Genomic DNA, 22,995 nt, shown 5'->3' on the forward strand with positions numbered 1-22,995 from the left:
GCAACAGATGATAGCTCAGGGCCAATCTTCCTCACCAAAAAAATAAAAACAAAAAATATACATACAACTTGATTGCTAACCCATAGGGCTGTTTTTTTCATTTCATTTCCTTTCTTGTGATTTTAATATTAGAGTGTTAACCACTTTCCCAAATTCATCTGACAGACTAGTGTTTCCATTTATACTTTGTTTGAAGCCAACAGATTACCTGGGTACCTGCCCCAGCCCAATTCCTTTGAGCACTTCTCATCCTGGTAGTACTGCTGAGTCCCACATAAAGGGAGCATCTCTAAATGAGCCCCTCAGTGAAAATCAGGTATCATGTGTTGTTGGCCAATAGTATGCTGGAGCTCAGGGCCATTCTACAAGAGTATAAAATGCCATGTGGCTGCTTAGCCGTGTTTCAATACTTACCAGCAAACTTAACAATAGTGCAGATTCTTTAACGTGTGAAGGTTTTAAAGCAGGGTGAGAAATATCCACTAATAGTTTTATTTGTTTAATGTACCATGCCTAAAGTTATAATTGTCAAATAATTGTCATTTCATTAAACTATCAACATCCCTCTAGATTTGCGCTGTCAGATACAATAGCCACTAGCTACTTGTGGCTATTTAAATTTAATTGATTAAAATTAAATAAAATTAAAAATTGAATCCTTCACGGGTACTAGCCATAACCAAGTGTTCACTAGCCACGTGTATTGGACTTTACAGATAAAGAAGTTTTCTATCATCATAAAACTTTCTATCAGATAGGAATATTCTGAATACCTACATTTGACATAAATAAAGAGAATTTTATGGATTTAACTAATTAAATACTGCCACACATTTAATCATTTGCAAAATTAATTGAGTACTGTAAAGCATATGGTTAAAATCATAAATCTTTGTCAGATATTTGAAAGCATCTTAATTCTTGTCTAGTAGAAACAATACGCAAAAATATTGTTTAAAAATAGTAAATTGGAAAAAAGTTGACTTACATTTTGTTATTACCATTTTTATGTTTATACATACTCATATTCTCATTTCTTACCATATTTCCCCTATGATTATGATAACTGGACGATTTTAGATAATTCCTGCAGTTTCCATGTTTTTGCCTCACACACACACACAAAGTGTAATCACAAAAAGTGAATGTTTTGGATCTAGCTTATCAACCAAATATTTCTCAGTCAGGGCCTAGGTCTTGGTGACCTTGCGATGGAGGCCCCTAAATATCTCTCCTTTATTTCTTTCTTACAAACACGTGATTGAGATGGGTTAAGTTATAGTTTCAGACCCTTCCTCCCCTATGATGGAGTAACAAGGATAGCAGGCACTCTTTCACCTCAAACAATTTAAAAATATAAAAAATATGTGTGAAATGACAGTGTTCAGACATTAGTCAACTGCTCAAGACTAAGATCCCTGACTGCATAAACAGTCAAGGTGAACCCTAGTATTTCTCCAAAAGTAATGAACCAATAGCCACAGTGGAAAAACTCCATAATATATGGAATATTGGGTAAAGTATGCAAAAGGAGACTGGCTTAATAGAGAGGAAAAATTAGACCTATGACATAAAAAAGCCCTTAACCTTTTATAAGCTACTCTGGTCTTGCCTAACAAAGCTTAAAAATGCACCTTGAAAGGATCAAACACTTTCCAAGTTATACCACCTGCAAAGAAGCAGGAAAATGTGATACATGATCAGGAGAAAAATCAATATTTAAAACTGACTCAGATATAGAATTAGTAGACAGGTTATTAAAATAGTTATACCTATGTTTCATATGGTGACAAAGATAGAGCAAAATATGAGCATGTTAAGAGAGTCATGGGAGATTTTTAAAAACCCAAATTAAACATATGGAAATGAAAACTACAATGCCTGAAATGTAAAATACATTGGGGAAATTAACAACTGATTAGGTACTGCAGAGAAAAGATTATTGAGGTTGAAGGTATACTAATCAAAAAGAAACAGAATGAAAAGACTGTAAACTTATCAGTGAGCTGTGAGACAACTTTCAGTGACCTAATATTATCATTAAAGCTCCCAAAGAATGAAGAAAGAGGAGGGGACTGAAAAATTATTTGAAGAATATGGTAAACAATTTTCCAAAATTGATGAAAATTATAGACCTAAAATTAAAACTCAGTGAACTGTAATCATAGGAATGTAGAAATATAAACCAAGGCTGATCATAACCCATGATTTTAAAACAGTGATGAAGTAAAGAGGAAGTCAGCAGAGAAAGGAGACTCATTATGTAAAGAACAAAAACAAGAATAAAATCAGATTTCCTTTGGGAAAACAAAGGTAGAAGGCAATTGAGCAAAATCCTCATGCAGTGCTGAAAAGAAAAATATTTCCTTGAATTCTATGCAAAGTAAAATATTTTCGTAAAAAAGTAAAAGTTTGTGTATGTCCAATTTTCTCACAGACATAAGAAATGAAAGAATTGATTTAATAGCATACCTGCACTATAAAAATGTTAAAGTCCTCCAGACAGATAGAAAATAAAATCAGATGAAAACTTAGATCTACACAAGACATGATAAAAATGTGTGTAAGTATATTTCTTTCTTATTTTTTAAATTAGTAAAAAGATAACTGAGTGGGACCCTCAGAATGGTGTAATGAGGAGCTTGGCAATTTTCCCCAAAAAGCAATGATGAAACTGCATAACATTATTAAACTAATTACTTTCACTCTATGGAAATTGAGCAAACACATAAATGAATCAAGACGCATTTATTCAAGCAAAACTACTGAACTCCAGGAAGGGACATTGGGAGTGTCCAGAGTTTTAGCCTAGGGATGCTCCCATCTCCTTCTGGCTTTGTTTTACCAGAGCTGAACAAGCTATGAAAACCAGCAGCTTTGAGCTCTGGGATACTGACGTGAGTTGGAATGGAGTATGGAAAAACCCCATGCCTGGAGGTGTTGTGCAAAAGGAATATGAACCTCAGTGCAAACAACTGGGGATGGTTAGCTAACACAGACGGTCTGAGGGTGCAATATCATGAGACTAACCAGAGGTTAATCAAGGCAATTCTGGAAATGAGAAAGCCAGAGAAGTTCTTAATAAGATTTGACATACTCGTGGGGGTCCGGAAGGTTGGTTTATGCATAAAGTTGTGAGAACCCTAGCCATCTGTCCATCTCTGGCTGAATACGAGGCCTTGAGTATGCAAAGAGGTGAGAGGAGAAGGCCCTGCAGAAAGTAAAAAGCCAAGGATTTGTTTTTTTTTTTTTTTTAATTTTATTGAGGTCATAATAATTTATATCACTGTGAAATGTCAGTTGTACATTATTGTTTGTCAGTCACTATATAAATGTGCCCCTTCATGCCTTGTCCCTACCCCCCAACACCCTTTGCCTCTGGTAACACTAAACTGTTCTCTTTGTGTGTTACTTTATCTTCCACTTATGAGTGAAATCATATGGTGTTTGTCTTTCTCTGTCTGGTAAAAGCCAGGGATTTTAATGTGTTTCCCAACCAACACTCAGAGCCATTGCCAAGGGGTAGAAGGCTCACCTAATCAAGGGGCTTATGGACAACATCTGAGCATTCATTGGCTGACCACTAAGATATGCTGACCCAGAAGTGACTCTGTGAAGCCAGGCTTAAAGGAAAAAAAGAATTTAAAAAATAACAATAAACTGGTCAGAGACATCAGCATCTCCACGTTGCAAAGGAGACAGATTCCAGAATTAGTCAAGTCAGTACACAAAAGCAACAATATCAATTCCTGGGGGAGTAGTAGATCTAAATCCAGAGTTGGTGCAATATTATCTAAAATATCCAGGTGTCAACAATAAAAAATGGGAACTGCAAAGAAATGGGAAAGTGTGAACCATACATGGGGAAAAGTGAACAGAAACTGTTTCTGGGGGAGGTGAAGATATTGGACTCAGGAAAAAAATACTTAAAAGGAGCTATTATAAATATATTCAAAGATCTAAATGAAACCATATTTGATGAACTAAAATAATGTGTACAATGGCTCATCAAATAGAGAATCAATAAAGAGAGATTACTTTTTAAAAAGAAGATAATAGAAATTCAAGACATAAAGTGTTGAATATCTGAAATGAAAAGTTCCAAAGACAAGCTCAACAGCAAATTGAGTTGTTAGAAGGAAGATTTTGTGAACCTGCTCATAGGTCAATGGAGATTATCCAGTCTGAAGAAACAAAGATAAAAGGAATAAAAATTAACAGAATGTCACAACCTGCTGGGAAAACAATCAAGCATAGCAAGCATACACATGACAGAAGTTCCAGGAGTATAGTAGTTACTTTGAAGGAGAGTAGAGAAAAGGACAGAAAAGTTCTTTGAAGAAATAATGGCCCAACATTTCCCCAAATGAGGAGAAACCAATCTACAAATCCAAGAAGGTCAACAAACTTCAAGTAGGATAAACAAAAGGCAATTCACATATAAACACATCATAGTCAAGCTACTGAATGCCAAAGACAAGTAGAAAATCTTGCAAGAAGCAAGAGAAAGAGGGCTCATTACGTACAAGGGAACCACAAGCAACTGACAGCTGACCTCTCTTCAGAAACAATGCAGGCCAGATGACATTGAAAATGCATCTTTCTCTTTCTTTTAACTGATGGTAAAGATGATTGCACAAAACAATGAAAAAACTGTAATGTTGGACCTATATAAATATGTAGTATATGAAAATTGCACAAAGACAGGGAGGAATGGAGCTATATCGAAACAGTTTCTAAACCTTACTGGAAGTAAATATTAATCTGAATAGTATTATGTTAAGATGTATATTGTCTTCCCTTGAGTAACTACTAAGAAAATAATTCAGGCTATTAAGAGAACCAGTAAAATGTTTCTCTAGAAAAAAATATATTTGATATGAAAAAGCAGTAAAAAGGCACAAAAGCACATAAGACATAGGAAACAGCAAAATGGGAGATAAAAAGTTAACAATATCGATAGTTGAATTAAATTTGAAATGTATGAAGTACTCCAATTGAAAGCTGAGATGGTTGGGGCCAACTCTGTGGCCCAGTGGTTAAGTTCATGTGCTCTGCTTCGGTCACCCAAGGTTTGCAGGTTCTGATCTCAGGTGGGATCTATCAGCTCTCATCAGGCCACACTGCAGCGGCATCCCCCTAAAGCAGAGCAAGATTGGCACAGATGTTAGCTCAGCAACAATCTTCTTCAAGCAAAAAGAGGAAGATTGGCAACAGATAGCTCAGGGCCAATCGTCCTGGGGGGGCGGGGGAAGCAAAGATTGTCCGTCTCAAAACAAAACAATATACAACTGTATGCTGTTTACAAGAGACAAACTTTAAATTCAAATAGACAAATAGGTTCAAAGTAAAATCATAGGAAAGTACACCATGCAAATAGTAACAAAATAGCTGGAGTGGCTATATCAATATCAGGCAAAATACTGTTTGATGCAAAAAATGCCACTAGAGACAAAAAGGAATATTTTATAAGGAGGAAACTGGCAAGTTACATAATTATTTAACACTTATAAACATATTTGAGAGCTGAACAACAAAATATATGAAGCAAGTCTGGCAGAATTAAGATATAAACAAATTGTCAACAATAGCTGGGGTCTTTAATATGCCATTCTCAGTCTGCGTCCAATGAAGGAAGAGAAAGCTCACAGTAATTTGAACAGGAAACTGTTAATATAAATGACTAACATAAGGGGATTAGAATAATGAGAGATTAGCAAGTAAGTAAACAGAACGCTACAGAATGTAAGACTAGAGATATAAGGAACACTAAACAGGGCTGAGATTGAGAGCCCATGGGAGATCCACTTGACAGGACTGAGATCCAGACCTTGTGGGAGAGGGCAAGGCCTTTACTTACTGAAAGGACTCTGCGAGTAAGCCATGGTAATGGATCTTCAAGAAGCCCACCCCCTAGTGTGCTGCGTAAAGCTGTCCGTGGGGAATCTCACCAGAGATACTTAAGTGCGAAACTGTGCAATGGAGGACACACATGGAAACTGCTGATTACTGAGAGCTGCTGGCATCAGGCACTGGAGAAGCTCTGAGTGACGCAGGAGCCAAGCAGATACTCTGCCATAAAATAATCCAAGGATGGGTGTGTGATTAAAGAGCACAGATGTATTTACAGAGCAGCCAGAATGAATGATATTATACCTGAGTCAATAATTTTTTAACTGTCACACAGCATTCCCAATAATGGAGAGAAAAACTAGATTAAAAAATGAATATGAACAATCTTATCTGCCAATTTGAATGACGTCACATGTGTAGAATAGAGGCAGAGACCATATGCTAGGCTATAAAATGACTCAATATATTTAAAAGAACTGAAATAATGTAAAGTTCTCCTATCACAACATAATTGAATTAAAAAGCAACAGAAAGAAATGTGGGAAAATCTCAAAGTTTGGAAATTAAACTACATGCTTCTAAACTGCCCACATGTCAAAGAAGAAATCACAATGGAAACTAAAAATAATTTGAATGAATGAAACAAAAACAACATCTCACAACTGATAAGAAGTAAACGAGGATGCAGAGGAAAATTTATAGCTTTAACACCTGTATTAGAAAAAATTATTTTAAATAAATACCTAATTGTTCACCTTAAGAAGGTAGAAAAGAGGAGCAAACAAAACCAAAAGCAAGCAGAAGGAAGGAAATGATCAAGAATAGAGCAGAGATGGAAGTCTATTAGAAATAATCAAAAATTACAGCAAAGATGCAGGGTACAAAACAAACTTACAAAGATCAGTTGCATTTCTATACTCTAATAATGAACTAAGAGAATTCAAGAATACAATCCCATTTACAACTGCAACAAAATGAATAAAATATCTAGGAGTAAATTTAATCAAGGAGGTAAAACACCTATACAATGAAAACTATATGACATTACTGGAAGAAATTGATGATGACATAAAGAAATGGAAAGATATTCCATGAACTTGGATTGGAAGGATAAACATAGTTAAAATGTCCATACTACCTAAAGTGAGCTACAGATTCAATGCAATCCCAATCAGAATCCCAACGACATTCTTCATGGAAATAGAACAAAGAATCCTAAAATTCATATGGGGGAACAAAAGAACTCAAATAGCTAAAGCAATTCTGAGGAAAAAAACAAAGCTGGAGGCATCACAATCCCTGACTTCAAAATATACTACAAAGATATAGTAATCAAAACAGCATGGTACTGGTAAGAAAACAGGCACACAGATCAGTGGAACAGAAGAGAAAGCCCAGAAATAAAACCACACATCTACAGACAGCTAATCTTTGACAAGGGGGCTAAGAACATACAATGTAGAAAGGAAAGACTCTTCAATAAATGACATTGGGAAAACTGGACAACCACATGCAAAAGAATGAAAGTAGACCATTATCTTTCACCATAAACAAAAATTAACTCAAAATGGATCAACTACTTGAAGGTAAGACATGAAACTATAAAACTGTTAGAAGAAAATGTAGGCAGTAGACTCTTTGACATGGGTCTTACAAAGATCTTTTTGAATACCGTGTCTCTTCAGGCAAGGGAAAAAAAGAAATAACTGGGACTTCATCAGACTAAAGAGCTTCTGGAAGGAAAAGGGAACAAGGATCAAAATGAAAAGACAACCAGGGCTGGCCCGGTGGTGCAGTGGTTAAGTTCGCACGTTCCACTTTGGTGGCCCAGGTTTCGCTGGTTTGGATTCAAGGTGTGGATCTGGCACCACTTGGCAAGCCATGCTGTGGCAGGCGTCCCACATATAAAGTAGAGGAAGATGGGCACGGATGTTAGCTCAGGGCAAGTCTTCCTCAGCAAAAAGAGGAGGATTGGCAGTAGTTAGCTCAGGGCTAGTCTTCCTCAAAAAAAAAAAAAAGAAGAAAAGAAAATATACTAAGGCAGCAGGGCAGAAGAAAATAACTTGCAAAGGAACCACATCAGGCTTTCAGTGGATTTCTCCGCAGAAACCTGACAGTCTAGGAGAGAGTGGAATGATCTATTCAAAATCCTGAATGACCAAACTTTCAGCCAAGAATACTCTATCCAATGAAAATCTCCTTCAGATATGACAGAGAAATAAAAACTTTCCCAGATAAACAAAAGCTAAGGGAGTTCATTCCCACAAGTGCCCCCCTACAAGAAATCCTCAAGAAGGCCCTCATATCTGAAAAAAGAAATAGGAAAGGCGCTACAAAGCCCTGAGCAAGGAGATGAATAGGTAGGCAATAATCAAGAAGTGGCATATCTCTATCAGATCAGGTTAGTAAACAATTCTAATGTCAAGGATAATATAAACAGAAAATACCAAAACAAAAATGACCTCATCTTTTTATCCATAGACTCACAACACAAGTTGGAAAATGATATGACAAAATAACTTAGAAGGGAAATAGTAAAGGGATGGAATCAGTATAGTCTAAGGAAGTAGGAGGCTGTCAGAAAATGGACTATCTCAACTATGAGATTGTTTATATGAACGTAAGGGTAACCAATAACAAATAATCAGAACAGACATCTTTACAATAAACGAGGAGGAAAAGAAGAAAACCAACAGAGAAAACTACCTAATCAAATTGGTAGTCCAAAATACACAGGAAGGAAACAAAGGAAATGCAGAAGAACCAGGAAATGTGTGAGAAGATGGTAGTGTTAAGCCCTATATATCAATAATCTCTCCAAATGTAAATGGATTGAATTCTCCAATCAAAAGACACAGAGTGACAAGATGGATTAAAGAACAAAACCCAACAATATGCTGCCTCCAGGAAACATATCTCAGCTCTAGAGACAAACATAGGCTCAGAGTGAAGAGATAGAAGACAATACTTCAAGTCGATGGCAAACCAAAGAAAGCAGGTGATGCCATACTTATATCAGACAAAGTAGACTTCAAGATAAAACTGATAAAGAGAGACAAAGGGGCAGTGTATAATAATAAAAGGGACTCACCACCAAGAAGACATAACACTTATAAACATGTCTACACCCAACACAGGAGCACCAAAGTACATAAAGCGACTATTAACAAAGCTAAAAGGAGATATTACCAACAACACAATAATAGTAGGGGACCTCAACACTCCACTTACATCAATGGATAGATCATCCAGAGAAAAAGCCAACAAACAGATACTGGACTTAAATGAAAAACTAGATGAGATGAATGTAGTAGACATATATAGAGCCTTCCATCCCAAAACAGCAGAATACACATTCTTCTCAAGAACACATAGAACATTCTCAGGGATAGAGCAAATATTGGGAAACAAGGCAAACCTTAATAAATTTAGGTAGATTGAAATCATATCTACTATCTTTTATGACCATAATGCCATGAAACTAAAAATCAACTACAAGAAAAAAGCTGGGAGAGGAACCAAAAATGTGGCAACTAGACAACATGCTACTGAACAACCACAGGGTCGTCAGAAAAATGAAGAAATCAAAAGATATTTGGAGGCAAACATGAATGCAAACAGCATGTTGACTCTTATGAGATGCAGTAAAAGCAGTCCTAAGAGGGAAATTTATAGCAATACAGCACCACGTTAACAAACAAGAAAAAGCTCAAGTAAACTATCTTAATCTACACCTAACAGAATTAGAAAAAGAAGAAGAAAAAAGCCCAAACTCAGGAGAAGCAGGGAAATAATAAAAATGAAGTGCAGAAATAAATGAAATAGAAACAAAAAACACTGTGAAAAGGATCAATGAAACAAGGAGCTGGTTCTTTGAGAGGATGAAGAAAATTGACAAACCCTTAGTGAGACTAAGAAAAAAAGAAAGAAGTCTCAAATAAATAAAATTAGAAATGAAAGAGCAGAAATTTCCATGGATAGCACAGAAATACAAAAGATTACAAGAATACTATGAAAAACTATATGCTAACACACTGGACAATCTAGAAGAAATGGGTAAATTCTTAGACTCTTACAACCTCCCAAAACTGAATCAAGAATAAACAGAGAATCTGAATAGAGCAATCACAAGTAAAAAGAGTGAAACAGTAATCAAAAACCTCTCCAAAAATAAAAATCCAGGACCCGATGGCTTCTCAGGAGAATCCTGCCAAACATTCAAAGACAATTTATTACCTATTCTTCTCAAACTATTCCAAAAAGTTGAGGAAGATGGAAATACCCCTAACACATTCTATGAGGCCAACATCACCCTGATCCCACCACCAGACAAGAACAATACAAAGAAGGAAAATTACAGGTCAATATCGCTGATGAACATAGATGCAAAAATCCTCACCAAAATATTGGCAAACTGAATACAGTAATACATTAAGAAGATCATACACCATGATCAAGTGGGATTCATACCAGGGACACAGGAATGTTTCAACACCCACAAATCAGTAAACGTGATACACCATATAAACACAAAAGGAGGAACAAAAACCACATGATCATCTCTATAGAAGCAGAGAAAGCATTTGACAAGATCCAGCATCCATTCATGATAAAAATTCTCAATCAAATGGGTATAGAAGGAAAATATCCCAACATAGTAAAGGTCATATATGACAAACTCACAGCCAACATCATACTCAATGGGGGAAACTGAAAGCCATCCCACTGATAACAGGAACAAGACAAGGATGCCCACTCTCTCCACTCTTATTCAACATAGTACAGAGGTTTTGGTCAGAGCAATTAGGCAGGAAAAAGAAATAAAAAGAATCCAAATAGGCACTGAAGAAGTGAAACTTTCACTCTTTGCAGTCGACATCATTTCTATATATAAAATGTTTAGAAAACTCTAAAGAATCCATTGGAAAACTCTTAGAAATAATCAACAACTACAGCAAAGTTGTAGCATACAAAGTCAATGTACAAAAATCAGTGGCATTTCTATACTCTAATAACGAACTAATAGAGCAAGAACTCAAGAATACAACCCAATTTACAATTTCAACAAAAAGATTAAAATATCTAGGAATAAACTTAACCAAAGATGTGTAAAACCTATACAAGGAAAACTATAGGACATTACTGAAAGAAATCGATAATGACAAAGAAATGGAAAGATAGTCCATGTACACGGATTGGAAAAATAAACATAGTTAAAATGGCCATACTACCTAAAGCAATCCACAGATTCAATGCAATCACAATCAGAATCCCAATGACAATCTTCACAGAAATAGAACAAAGAATCTTAAAATTCGTATGGGGCAACAAAAAAACCAGAATAGCCAAAGCAGTCCTGAGAAACAAGAAGAAAACTGATGGTATTGAAGTCCCTGATTTCAGAACATATTACAAAACTGTAGTAATCAGAACAGCATGGTACCAGTACAAAAACAGGCACACAGGTCAGTGAAACAGAACTGAAAGCCCTGAAATAAAACCACACATACATGGACAGCAAATCTTCAATAAAGGAAGCAAGAGGGGCTGGCCTGGTGGTGCCGTGGTTAAGTTTGCACTTTCCTCTTTGGTGGCCCGGGGTTGGCCAGTTTGGATCCTGGGTGTGCACATGGCACCACTTGGCAAGCCATGCTGTGGTAGGCATCCCACATATCAAGTAGAGGAGGATGGGCACAGACGTTAGGTCAGGGCCAGTCTTCCTCAGCAAAAAGAGGAGAATTGGCAGCAGACATTAGCTCAGGGCTAATTTTCCTCAAAAACAAATAAGTAAATAAAAAATAAAGGAACCAAGAACATAGAATGGAGTAAGGAAAGCCTCTTCAATAAGTGGTGCTGAGAAAACTAAAGAGCCACGTCTAAAATATGAAAGTAGACCATTATCTTTCTCCATAGACAAAAATAGACCCAAAATGGATCAAAGACTTGAATGTAAGACCAGAAACTATAAAACTTATGGAAGCAAATATAGGCAGTACACTCTTTGTCATCAGCCTTAAAAGGATCTTCACAAACATAGTGTCCACTCAGACAAGGGAAACAAAAGAAACAATAAACAAGTGGGACTTCATCAGACTAAAGAGCTTCTGGAAGGCAAAGAAACCAAGATCTAAATGAGAAAACAACCCAGGAACTGAGAGAAAATATTTGCAAATCATATATACGATAAGGGATTAATCTCTGCAATATATAAAGAGCTCACACAACTGAACTATGAAAGAATAAATGACCCAATCAATAAGTGGGCAGAGGATATGAAGAGACATTTTTCCAAAGAAGATATACAGATGGTCAATAGGCAGATGACAAGGTGCTAAACATCATTAATCATCAAGGAGATACAAATCAATGCTACAGTTAGATATCATCTTATGCCTGTTAGAACAGTTACAATGACCAAGACAAAAAAATAAATGTTGGAAAGGTTGTGGAGAAAAGGGAACCCTCATCTACTGCTGGTGGGAACGCAAACTTGTGCAGCCACTTTGGAAAACAGTATGGAGATTTCTCAAAAAGTTAAAAATAGAATTACCATATGACCAGGCTATCCCACTACTGGGTATTTATCCAAAGATCTTGAAATCAACACTAAGCGACGTATGCACCTCTATGTTCATTGCAGCATTATTCACAATAGCCAAGATGTGGAAGCAACCCAAGTGCCCAACGACTGATGATTGGATAAAGATGATGTAGTATATATATACAATGGAATACTACTCCACCATAAAAAGCACATAATCGTCCCATTCACAACCACATTGGTGGAACTTGAGGGCATCATGTTGAGAGAAATAAGCCACACAGAGAGAGAAAAGAACATATGATTTCACTCATATGTGGAATATAAACAAACTTATGGACAAAGAGAACAATTTAGTGGTTACTGTGGCAGCAGGAGAGTGGGTACAAGGGGTGCGGTGGCACATCGATATGGTGTTTGATAAATACTGATGTACAACTGAAATTTCACAATGTTATAAACTAGTTTGACGGCAATAATTTTTTTTAAACTGGTTTTTTGGAAAGTTCAGAAAAGGTGAGACAACATGAGTGACATCAGCCTCATGGTGGAATTTTCCCCCTTGTCACTCCCCTCTAAGTTACAGCCAAATGGACATGCACTGACCAACATAGGATTTCCTATACAGCAGTAGAGGATGCCTAAGAGATCCATGCGTCTATACATCTGAATGTGGGTGGACTCAACCCCCAGTAAGCAGTGGAACTAGGGGAGAAGCCCCCACCACCCTCCCTGAGTGGCAGCAATCCAGGTTGTGGATCCTCACACAGTGGCTTGCACAAGTGGTGAGGACAGCCCAGCTCACCTGACTGCCAGTGGAGCATGGATGGTGGCAGCCTGGCCTGTGTGACTGCTGGCACAGGGGAGGTGGCCTGGCCCACACAACTGTGAGCAAACTGGGTGGGGGCAGAAGAAATAGCCCCTTTGCCCCAGCACTGGCAGGTGGAACCTGTGACCAGAGGCTTCAGGAAACACAGCAGATCTGGTGACCTAGCCCCCACTGGTGGCACCCCCCAACACCAGCTCAGCTGGAGATACATATAGTTCTCCAGGTCCCTGGCAGGGATAGTGACACCTATGAACCCAGCACCCCTGGCAGCAGTGCAACGAGCACCTTCAGACAACCCAGGACAAGCATCACTGGTCATGATGGGGCAGCAGCATCCAAGCCTATGGGAGCCAACAGAAAGCCAGTGGGGTCTCAGATAAACCAGCTTCTCTATACCTGGAAGACCTAGAAAAAGAACAAACAAAGCCCAACGTCAGGAGAAGGAAGGAAATAATGAAATCAGAGCAGAAATAAATGAAACAGGAAGTAGAAAAACAATAGAAAGGATCAATGAAACTAAGAAGTGGTTCTCTGAGAAGATAAACAAAATTGACAATATCTCAGCCAGATTCAGAAAAAAAGAGAGAAGACTCGAATAAATACAATCAGAAATTACAGAGCAGTAACTACAATGGACACTGCAGAAACACATTGGATTACAGAAGAATACTATGAAACACTATATGTCAACAGACTGAATAGCCTGGAAGAAATGGATAAATTCTTAGAACCATATGACCTCCGAAAACTGAATCACGAAGAAATAAAGAATCTGAATACACCAATCACAAGCAGAGATTGAAACTGTTATCAAAAGCCTCCCAAAGAAAAAGTCCAGGACCATACAGCTTCTCTGGTGAATTCTACCAAACATTCAGAGAAGATTTAATTCCTATGCTTCTCAAACTATTCTGAAAAATTGGGAGGATGGGACACTTCTGAATTCATTTTCTGAGGCAAACATTATCCTGATATGAAAACCAGACAAGGATGACACAAAAAAGGAAAATTACAGGCCAATATCAGTGATGAACATAGACGCAAAAGTACGCAACAAAATATTAGGAAATTGAATACAACAATACATTAATTGGATCATAGACCACGATCAGGTGGGATTTACTGTAGGGGTGCTGAAATGGTTCAACATTAGCATATCCATCAATGTGATGTACCACATTAACAAAATGAAGAATGAAAATCACATGATCATCTCAATAGATGGAGAGAAAACATCTGACAATTTCCAATATCCATTTATGATAAAAACTCTCAATAAAATCGGTATAGAGGGAAAGTACCTCAACATTACAAAGGCCATATAGCACCAACCCACCGCCAACATCATACACAGTGGTCAAAAAGTGAAAGCCATTCCTCTGAGAACAGAAACAAGACAAGGGTGCCCACTCTTGCCACTCTTCTTCAACATAGTACTGGAAATTTTAGCCAAACAAGTAAGGCAAGTAAAAGAAATAATAGGTATCCAAAAAGGAAAGGAAGAATTAAAACTGTCACTATTTGTGGTTGACATGATTCTATATACAGAAAACTGTAAAGAATCCAACAAAAAACTATTAGAAATAATCAACAAATACAGTAAAGCTGCAGGGTACAAAATCAACATTCAAAAATCATTTGCATTTCACTCCGTAATGGGGGCCTGCAGTTTGCCAGTTTGGATTCCAGGCATGGACCTACACACCGCTCATCAGGCCATGCTGTGGTGGCATCCCAAATAGAAGAACTAGAATGATTTACAACTAGGATATACAACTATGTACTGGGGCTTTGGGGAGAAAATAAAAGAGGACGGTTGGCAAAATACGTTATCTCAAGGCCAGTCTTCCTCACACACACAAAATCACTTGCATTCCTATACACTAATAATGGACCAGCAGAAAGAGAAGTCAAGACTATAATCCCATTTACAATTGCAACAAAAAAGAATAAAATACCTGTAATAAATTTAACCAAGGAGGTGAATGCCATATACTCCAAAAACTATGACATTAATGAAATAACTCAAAGAAGACAAAGACATGGAAAGATATTCCATTCCCATGTATTGGAAGAATAAACACAGTTAAAATGTCCATATTACCTAAATCAATCTACAGACTGATCTACAGATCAATCTACAGATTTAATGCAAACACGAATGGAATACCAATGACATTCTTCATGAAAAGAGAGAAAAGAATCTTAAAATTTATATGGAAAAACAAATGACACTGAATAGCCAAAGCAATTCTGAGGGAGGAAAAAAAAAAAAAACACTTGGATGTATCATGCTCCCTGAACTCAAAATATACTACAAAGCTGTAGTAGTCAAAACAGCATGGTACTGGCATAAAAAACCCAGATATACAGATCAATGGAACAGAATTGAAAGCCCAGAAGTAAAACCACACATCAAGGGACAGCTAATCTTCAACAAAGCAGGCAAGAACACACAATGAAGAAAGGAAAGTCTCTTCAATTAATAGTGTTGGGAAGATTGGACAGCCACATGCAAAAGAATGAATGTAGACCATTGTCTCACGTGATACTCAAAAATTAACTCTAAATTGATTAAAGACTTGAATGTAAGACCTGAAACCATAAAACTCTTAGAAGAACATATAGGCAGTACAGATTTGACGTAGGTCTTAGTAGTATCTTTCTGAATACCATGTCTCTACAGGCAAGGGAATCAAAAGACAAAATAAAGAAATAGGACTACATCAGACTAAAGAGCTTCTGCAAGGCAAAGGAAACCATCATCAAAATGAAAAGACAACGTACCAATGGGAAGAAAATATTTGCAAATCATACATCTGACAAGGCGTTACTTTCCAAAATATATAAAGAGCTCATACAACTCAATAACAAAAAAAAGAATAATCCAATCAAAAAAATGGACATAGGATACGAACAGACATTTTTCAAAGAAGATATCCAGATGGCCAATAGGCACACAAAAAGATGTTGGACATCACTAATCGTCAGGGAAATGCAAATCAAAATGACAATGAGGTATCACCTCACACCAGTCAAATGGCTATAATTACCAAGACAAAAAATAACAAATGTTGGAGGGGATGTGGAGTAAAGGGAATGCTCTTAAACTGGTGGTGGGAATGTAAACCGGTGCAGCCACTATGGAAAACAGTATGGAAATTTCTCAAAAACTTAAAAACAGAAATACTGTATGATCCAGCCATTCTGCTACTGGGTATTTATCAAAAGAACATGAAATCACTAATTCCAAAAGATATATGCACCCGTATGCTCACCACAGCATTATTCACAATAGGCAAGATATGGAAGCAACCTAGGTGCCCATCAAGGGACAAATGGATAAGAAGGTGTCGTATATATATACAATGGAATACTACTCACCCATCAAAACAGACAAACTCATCCCATGTGAGACACCATGGATGGATCTTGAGCAAAACAAGTCAGACAGAGAAAGAAATACTGTATGATTTCACTCCTATGTGGAATATAAGCAAACACATAGATGAGACTAGATTAGTGGTTACCAGAAGAAAAAGGGATGAGGGAGGATGAAATGGTAAAGCCACATATGTATGGTGACGGATAAAAAGTGAATTATTGGTGATGAACACAATGCAGTCTAAAGAGAAACTGAAATATTATGATAGACACTTGAAATGTATACAAGGTTGAAAGCCAATATGACCCAATAAAATAATTATATATATATATATAAATACATATATATACATATATATATTTAAATACAGACAGTGACCACTAAAAATAGGCACATATAGAAAAAGCAAGTTAAAATGGAATTTTAAATAAATATTATTAACCCCAAAGAAGAAAAAAAGAGAAAGGGGAACAAAAGCCAAATGGAAAAAAAGAAAACATACAGTAAAATGGATGACCTAAATCTGTCAATTATTAAATGTAAAAGGATAAAATTCTCCAATTGAAACTTAGAGTTTGTCATAACAGATAGAAAAACAGGATTTAAAAAGAAACAAAAGAATATCTTAAATACTCAAAATCTTTGTTAAATTCTATCATACATAGTTTCCTTATTTTGACAAATATTTTGAATGGCTGCATAGCACTCTAACTTATGGTTATAATAGAATTAATCATGTTTAGGTGATTATGATTTTATACATTAAGTTTGACAACATATCTAAGGTCTTTTACTGTCACAGAACTATACACTGAAAAGTGGTTAAAATGGCAAATGTAATGCCATGTATACTTTCCAAAATAAAGTAAAAGAATGATGTGCTTATCTACCACATGGACGAACTTTGAAAACCTCATGCCAAGTGAGAGGAGCTAGACATAAAAGGACACATATTGCATGATTCCATGTAGACTGAATTTCAAGACTCAGCAAATCCATGGAGACAGAAGACGGGTTAGTGGTTTCCAGAGTATGGGAGGACCAGGGATAGGAAGTGACAGCTAACAAGGACAGGGTTTCTTACTAAGGTGATAAAATGTTTTGGACTTAGATAGTGGTACTGATTTGTACAACCTTGTGACTATAGTAAAATGTTTTCTTTTGAGTACATTTTTACAAGGTGAGTTTTGGGGCTGGCCCAGTGGCATAGTGGTCAAGTTCAGCACACTTTGCTTTGTTGGCCCAGGTTCACAGGTTTGGATCCCAGGCATGGTCCTACGCCACTCAACAAGTCATGCTGTGGTGGCATCCCACATACACAATAGAGGAAGATGGGCACAGATGTTTTCTCAGGGCCACTCTTCCTCAAGCAAAAAGAGGAAGACTGGCAACAGGTGTTAGCTCAGGGCCAATCTTCCTCACCAAAAAAAAGAAAAGAAAACACTGAATTTTATGATCATGAATCTATCTCAACTTAAAAAGTAACGTAAAAATTTACAACATAAATTCCTTAGCATCATGGTGCTCTCATAGGTCATCAGAGTTTAATCACAACCCGACAGTGGTGACTGCAGTCAGAATGACATCACTGCCATATAAAACACCAAGTCACATTATCTGAATCTCCCTAGTGGCCTTCGATGCATCTATTCCTATTCAGGGTTTACTTTACTTACCAGAAGGAACGTAAAAGTGTCAACTATGTCATTTGAATCTTTTTATCACCCCGAATACTAAGATGGCATGGTCTGGAATATCATAAGCACTTACTAAAAATCTGATTATTCTACCCCAAATTCTAGTTCTAGACATTTCTTAAGAAAATACTGAGAGAAAGAAATGCATGTACGAGTATGTTCAATACTTAGTTTTTGACACCCAAAACCCAGAAACACAAAACTCTAACAGGGAACAGGTTAATTAATTTGGTTCTGCTACATGATGGCAGGTACAGCATTATTAATCAGGATGATACTGGTCCAAGTGTAAAATATGCACCCATAACTGGGGAACGGTATCCAGTTGAAACTTAAGACATAGATTCTGTTCTCAGATTTTCTAAAAGTAACTGCTCTTAGAGTTCATGACATTTTAATGTCTTGACTTTTTCATCAGTAAAACTAAGAGTATGAAGATCACCTACTAAGCATGAATATCTTGGAGAAGTATAATCTACATAAAAACTTAATAATATGTTGTAATCCTATATAAATATGTTAGATATTTTTACTGAAGAACATTGCGTGTCCTCTAATTCGGTATTATAAAAGAAAATTATTCTTAGATTAAAATTGTGCTTATCAGCCCTGCTCTGATAATGCTCACAAAACAAAGGGAAAAACAATCAGGACTTTTGCTTGAGAATGCATTTTTAATTCATAAATCAAGAGCTTCTAGAAAAGAGGAGGAGGAAATTTCCCTCCCACCGAAATGCAGCAGAATCAAAGAGACATTTGTGAATCACAACCTGCCCAAAGAAGCTGATGTGATCAAGCGTCTCATAAGTGAGAACATCAGTAAGACTCTCAGTGCCCTGAAGCAGCAAAGAAAGACGTGGGTAAATAAAATGATTCCTTATTTTCTTCTATTTCAATCAGTATTTGGAAATTTTTTGGGAAGACAACTAAAAATCAGATATTATTGCAAAGTTTTGTTAAGTTTTTCTTATATCAATAAGTTAAAATCAATGATTTTATGAAAAAAAACTATCCTCAATGTTGACTTTTGTGTGTAAAACAATTCTTTCCCCTCATCAAGGTTCTTCTTTTGGGAATGGCAGGACTGAGGAGGAAGTCAGGAGGCACCAGGCTTTTCTTGGGGCACAGAATGACTCCTTTACACGACACTCTCCAGGTCCACCCGCCCTGCTCATACACATAAACAGATGGAAAAGAGGACAGAGTCTGGACCACGGGAATAGGTTTACAGCACGTTCCTGGGGTCCGAGCTCTGGGAACCCCGAGGCTCTGAGACAGTAGCCGCCCCTCAGAGCTCCCAAGTAGAGAACTTTCCAGGCTTTCCCAAACTAACCTCGGTGCCCCCTGGCTGGAAATCTTCCTTTAGGGCTCAATGTCCTACTTCCCTCTTGCAGCCAAGCAGCTGTGAGGAGAGAAGAGGAGGAACACCAGGGAGCCCAGAGCCACCAGACAGTGACGCCACAGAGCCACAGCCATCACACCCGCACAGGTGAAGGACATGCAACCAAATCCCCGTCACCCCAGCACAGCCACGCACCTGTCACAGCCTCGCAGCCACACCCACGGCACGGAGGCGCATCCCACCGCTCACTCGCGTCTCTCACACACACACCCCGCCACAAGCATCCCGTCTGTCCCCACAGACACACACCGTCCTCTGCCGTTCAGGCCCGAGAGTCCCGTGAGGACTGGCGTCCCTACTATGGGCCTCCAGGCTGTGAGCTCTTCCGCCGCCACCCATCCTGGTTCACGTCGGGCTCCGAATTGACTCGCTTCACAGGATTCCCGCATCCTGTGCTAACACATCCACAAACGAGCTCCACTCACCTTGCGAAGAGGGAGAACCGCGCGAACACGGAATGGAAGCCGAAGATCTGGCGTGACCGCTACCCTCTGGGAAGTGTCGCTCCAACCTGAACATCTCCGGGCGCCGCAGCTCGTCCGAAAGGCCACCGAAGCGCGGAAGTCCCATTGGAACGGCACCGCGAGAACCGCCCGGAGGCCGGCCCGAGCGCAGGTCTCTCAGCCAGGAGCGCGACGCGAGGGCGCGTGCGCGGGCACGGAGCCTGCGCGGAGGCCGCTGGTGCGCGTGCTCGGTCCAGAGGCGGCGCTGCGCCCAGGAGGCCGAGCAGGGCGGCCCGGCGCCGGCTCCGGGCGTCCGGCCTGTGCGCGCAGAGCCGCGCGGGAGGGTCGGCGGGGTGGCCTCGGGGCGAGAGCGCATGGCGGGTGTGAGCTCTGAGGGCGGGGCCCCGGGCGAGTCCCCTCAGGCGGCTGCAGCCTGGGGACAGCACGTGGGGCAAGTAACTCCTGATACCGCCTGGGATGAGCTGGTTTATTCAGTGTCTGTTAGCTGCGTTTAAAGGGTGTGCAGGAGTGAAGTAATACATATTTACTTAATTCTCTAGGATAAGCTATAATAGTCAAAATGGAATGGATAATTATTTGTAGAAGTTCTGTGGTGAAAATTATGTAGATATTTTGTAATATTGATTCAGGGACAGATTTTCCAAGCATGCCCAAAGAGAGGAATGTTATTAAAATTTTAAGAGTTGACTAGATAATTATTTGTAATCATCCTAATCACTTGAATGCAAATCAATTAATAAAAGTTAATCCTAGACAAAGATTTGATAGACTTATTTTTAAAAAATATAATGAGCACACTGATAGTAATCTTAATTCCATCTTTTCTCAATAAGATAGTTGTCAGTAGTCTAAGTGGAAAGGGAATGGTGAACTACCATAGGACCCAGCTATCCCACTACTGGGTATCTCTTCAAAGAGCTTGAAGTCAGCAACTCCAAAAGTCGTGTGCACCCCAATGTTTATTGCAGCATTATTTACAATAGCCAAGACATGGAAACAACCTAAGTGCTTCCATGGATAAAGAAGTTGTGGTATGTATATGCAATGGAATACTACTCAGCCATAAAACAGAACAAAATCGTCCCATTTGCAACAACATGGATGGAGCTTGAGGGAATTATGTTAAGCGAAATAAGCCAGATAGAGAAGGACAATCTCTGTATGACTCCACTCCTATGAGGAATTTAAACATGTGGACAAAGAGAACAGATTAGTGGCTACCAGGGGAAAGATGGGGTGGGGGGTGGGCACAAAGGGTGAAGGGTTGCACCTACAACACGACTGACAGACAATGATGTACAAATGAAATTTCACAAGACTGTAACCAATCATTAACTCAAAAATTTTAAAAAATAATTTTAAAAAATTAAATAAATAAATAAATAAATAAGACTATTTTAACACACTGCCTCCTCAATATTTATGACATATTTGATAAAGAATTCACACATTAAAATATGCCTATGGGCACTAGGCCTTTACTTTAAAAATTCACTATTAAATTCCTTCCCATATTAGGAAGACCTGCTAAAAAATCCACACCGAAAAACAAACCCCCTTAGCTTTATACAGATAAACAAATAATTTAGCCAAAAAGAAATACTTGGGAAACGACTGAAAGGAAACACTAACAAAACTTAGCAAGAGTGACAAGGCAATGGTAATGAGCATGCCGTCTTTCAAAAGAAGAAATCATTCAAAATATTTATCAGAGTCACAAAAACAATCATGTCCTCTGGTACAGTAAAACCACTTTAAAGATATATTCCAGCACCCTGCTCCATTCCATCCCATTTCCTGCATATATTCTCTATCAGTGCACATCACACTATATATATATATATATATATATATATATATATATATATTCCAGCACCCTGCTCCATTCCATCCCATTTCCTGCGTATATTCTCTACCAGTGCACATCACACACTATATATATATATATTCCAGCACCCTGCTCCATTCCATCCCACTTCCTGCATATATTCTCTATCAGTGCACATCACACTATATGTATATATTCCAGCACCCTGCTCCATTCCATCCCATTTCCTGCATATATTCTCTATCAGTGCACATCACACTATATATATATATTCCAGCACCCTGCTCCATTCCATCCCATTTCCTGCATATATTCTCTATCAGTGCACATCACACTATATATATATATTCCAGCACCCTGCTCCATTCCATCCTATTTCCTGCATATATTCTCTACCAGTGCACACCACACTATATGTATATATTCCAGCACCCTGCTCCATTCCATCCCATTTCCTGCATATATGCTCTATCAGTGCACATCACACTATATATATATATTCCAGCACCCTGCTCCATTCCATCCCATTTCCTGCATATATTCTCTATCAGTGCACATCACACTATATGTTTATTCCTGAGATCTAAACTTCGCGTACAAAATACACATCATCCTGAATAAGAGAGAGTGCAAGACGGCACAGTCAAGCACACAGATTCAGCGCCCTCTTCACAGTCTACTTTCCTTCAGAAGGTGGGCAAGTTCCTTGACCTCCAGATCTCATTTTTCTCCTCTGCCAATATTTATTCATCCACTGCATCCTAGTTACTGTCCAGAGAAATTTATCAGCAGTTCTCTATATTTTAGATACCAGACTTCCCTCTGACATACTAATGGCAAGCATTACCCCATTCCATTGACTTTCTTTTTATCTTTGTTTTCTTTGGTGTAAATGTTTCTTATTTCCATATATATAGGATTTGAATTTTTCTTTTTTGCCACCAATAATTTCCTTTAATGTTTCTATAATTTCTATGTTACTCAGTAATTCGCCTG

At 38.1% G+C, this 22,995-nt stretch overlaps 1 protein-coding gene across 7 annotated transcripts in view; it reads left to right on the plus strand.

The window, feature by feature from the left end:
• Nucleotides 1–20,348: 20,348 nt before the first annotated feature.
• The window catches only part of LOC138917394 (disks large-associated protein 5-like), a 39,629-nt gene continuing 36,982 nt past the window's right edge, over nt 20,349–22,995 (plus strand). For 2 of the 7 annotated variants that reach the window (XR_011425290.1, XM_070233595.1), the window contains exon 1: nt 20,404–21,202. The gene's annotated coding sequence lies outside the window, so the exon portion shown is untranslated. Of the gene's footprint in view, nt 21,203–22,995 lie in introns of all 7 variants that reach the window. The other 5 variants (XR_011425291.1, XR_011425292.1, XM_070233594.1 and 2 more) reach the window with 5 other exon arrangements.

Source organism: Equus caballus, chromosome 14, assembly GCF_041296265.1.
Source record: "Equus caballus isolate H_3958 breed thoroughbred chromosome 14, TB-T2T, whole genome shotgun sequence".
Lineage (NCBI taxonomy): Eukaryota > Metazoa > Chordata > Mammalia > Perissodactyla > Equidae > Equus > Equus caballus.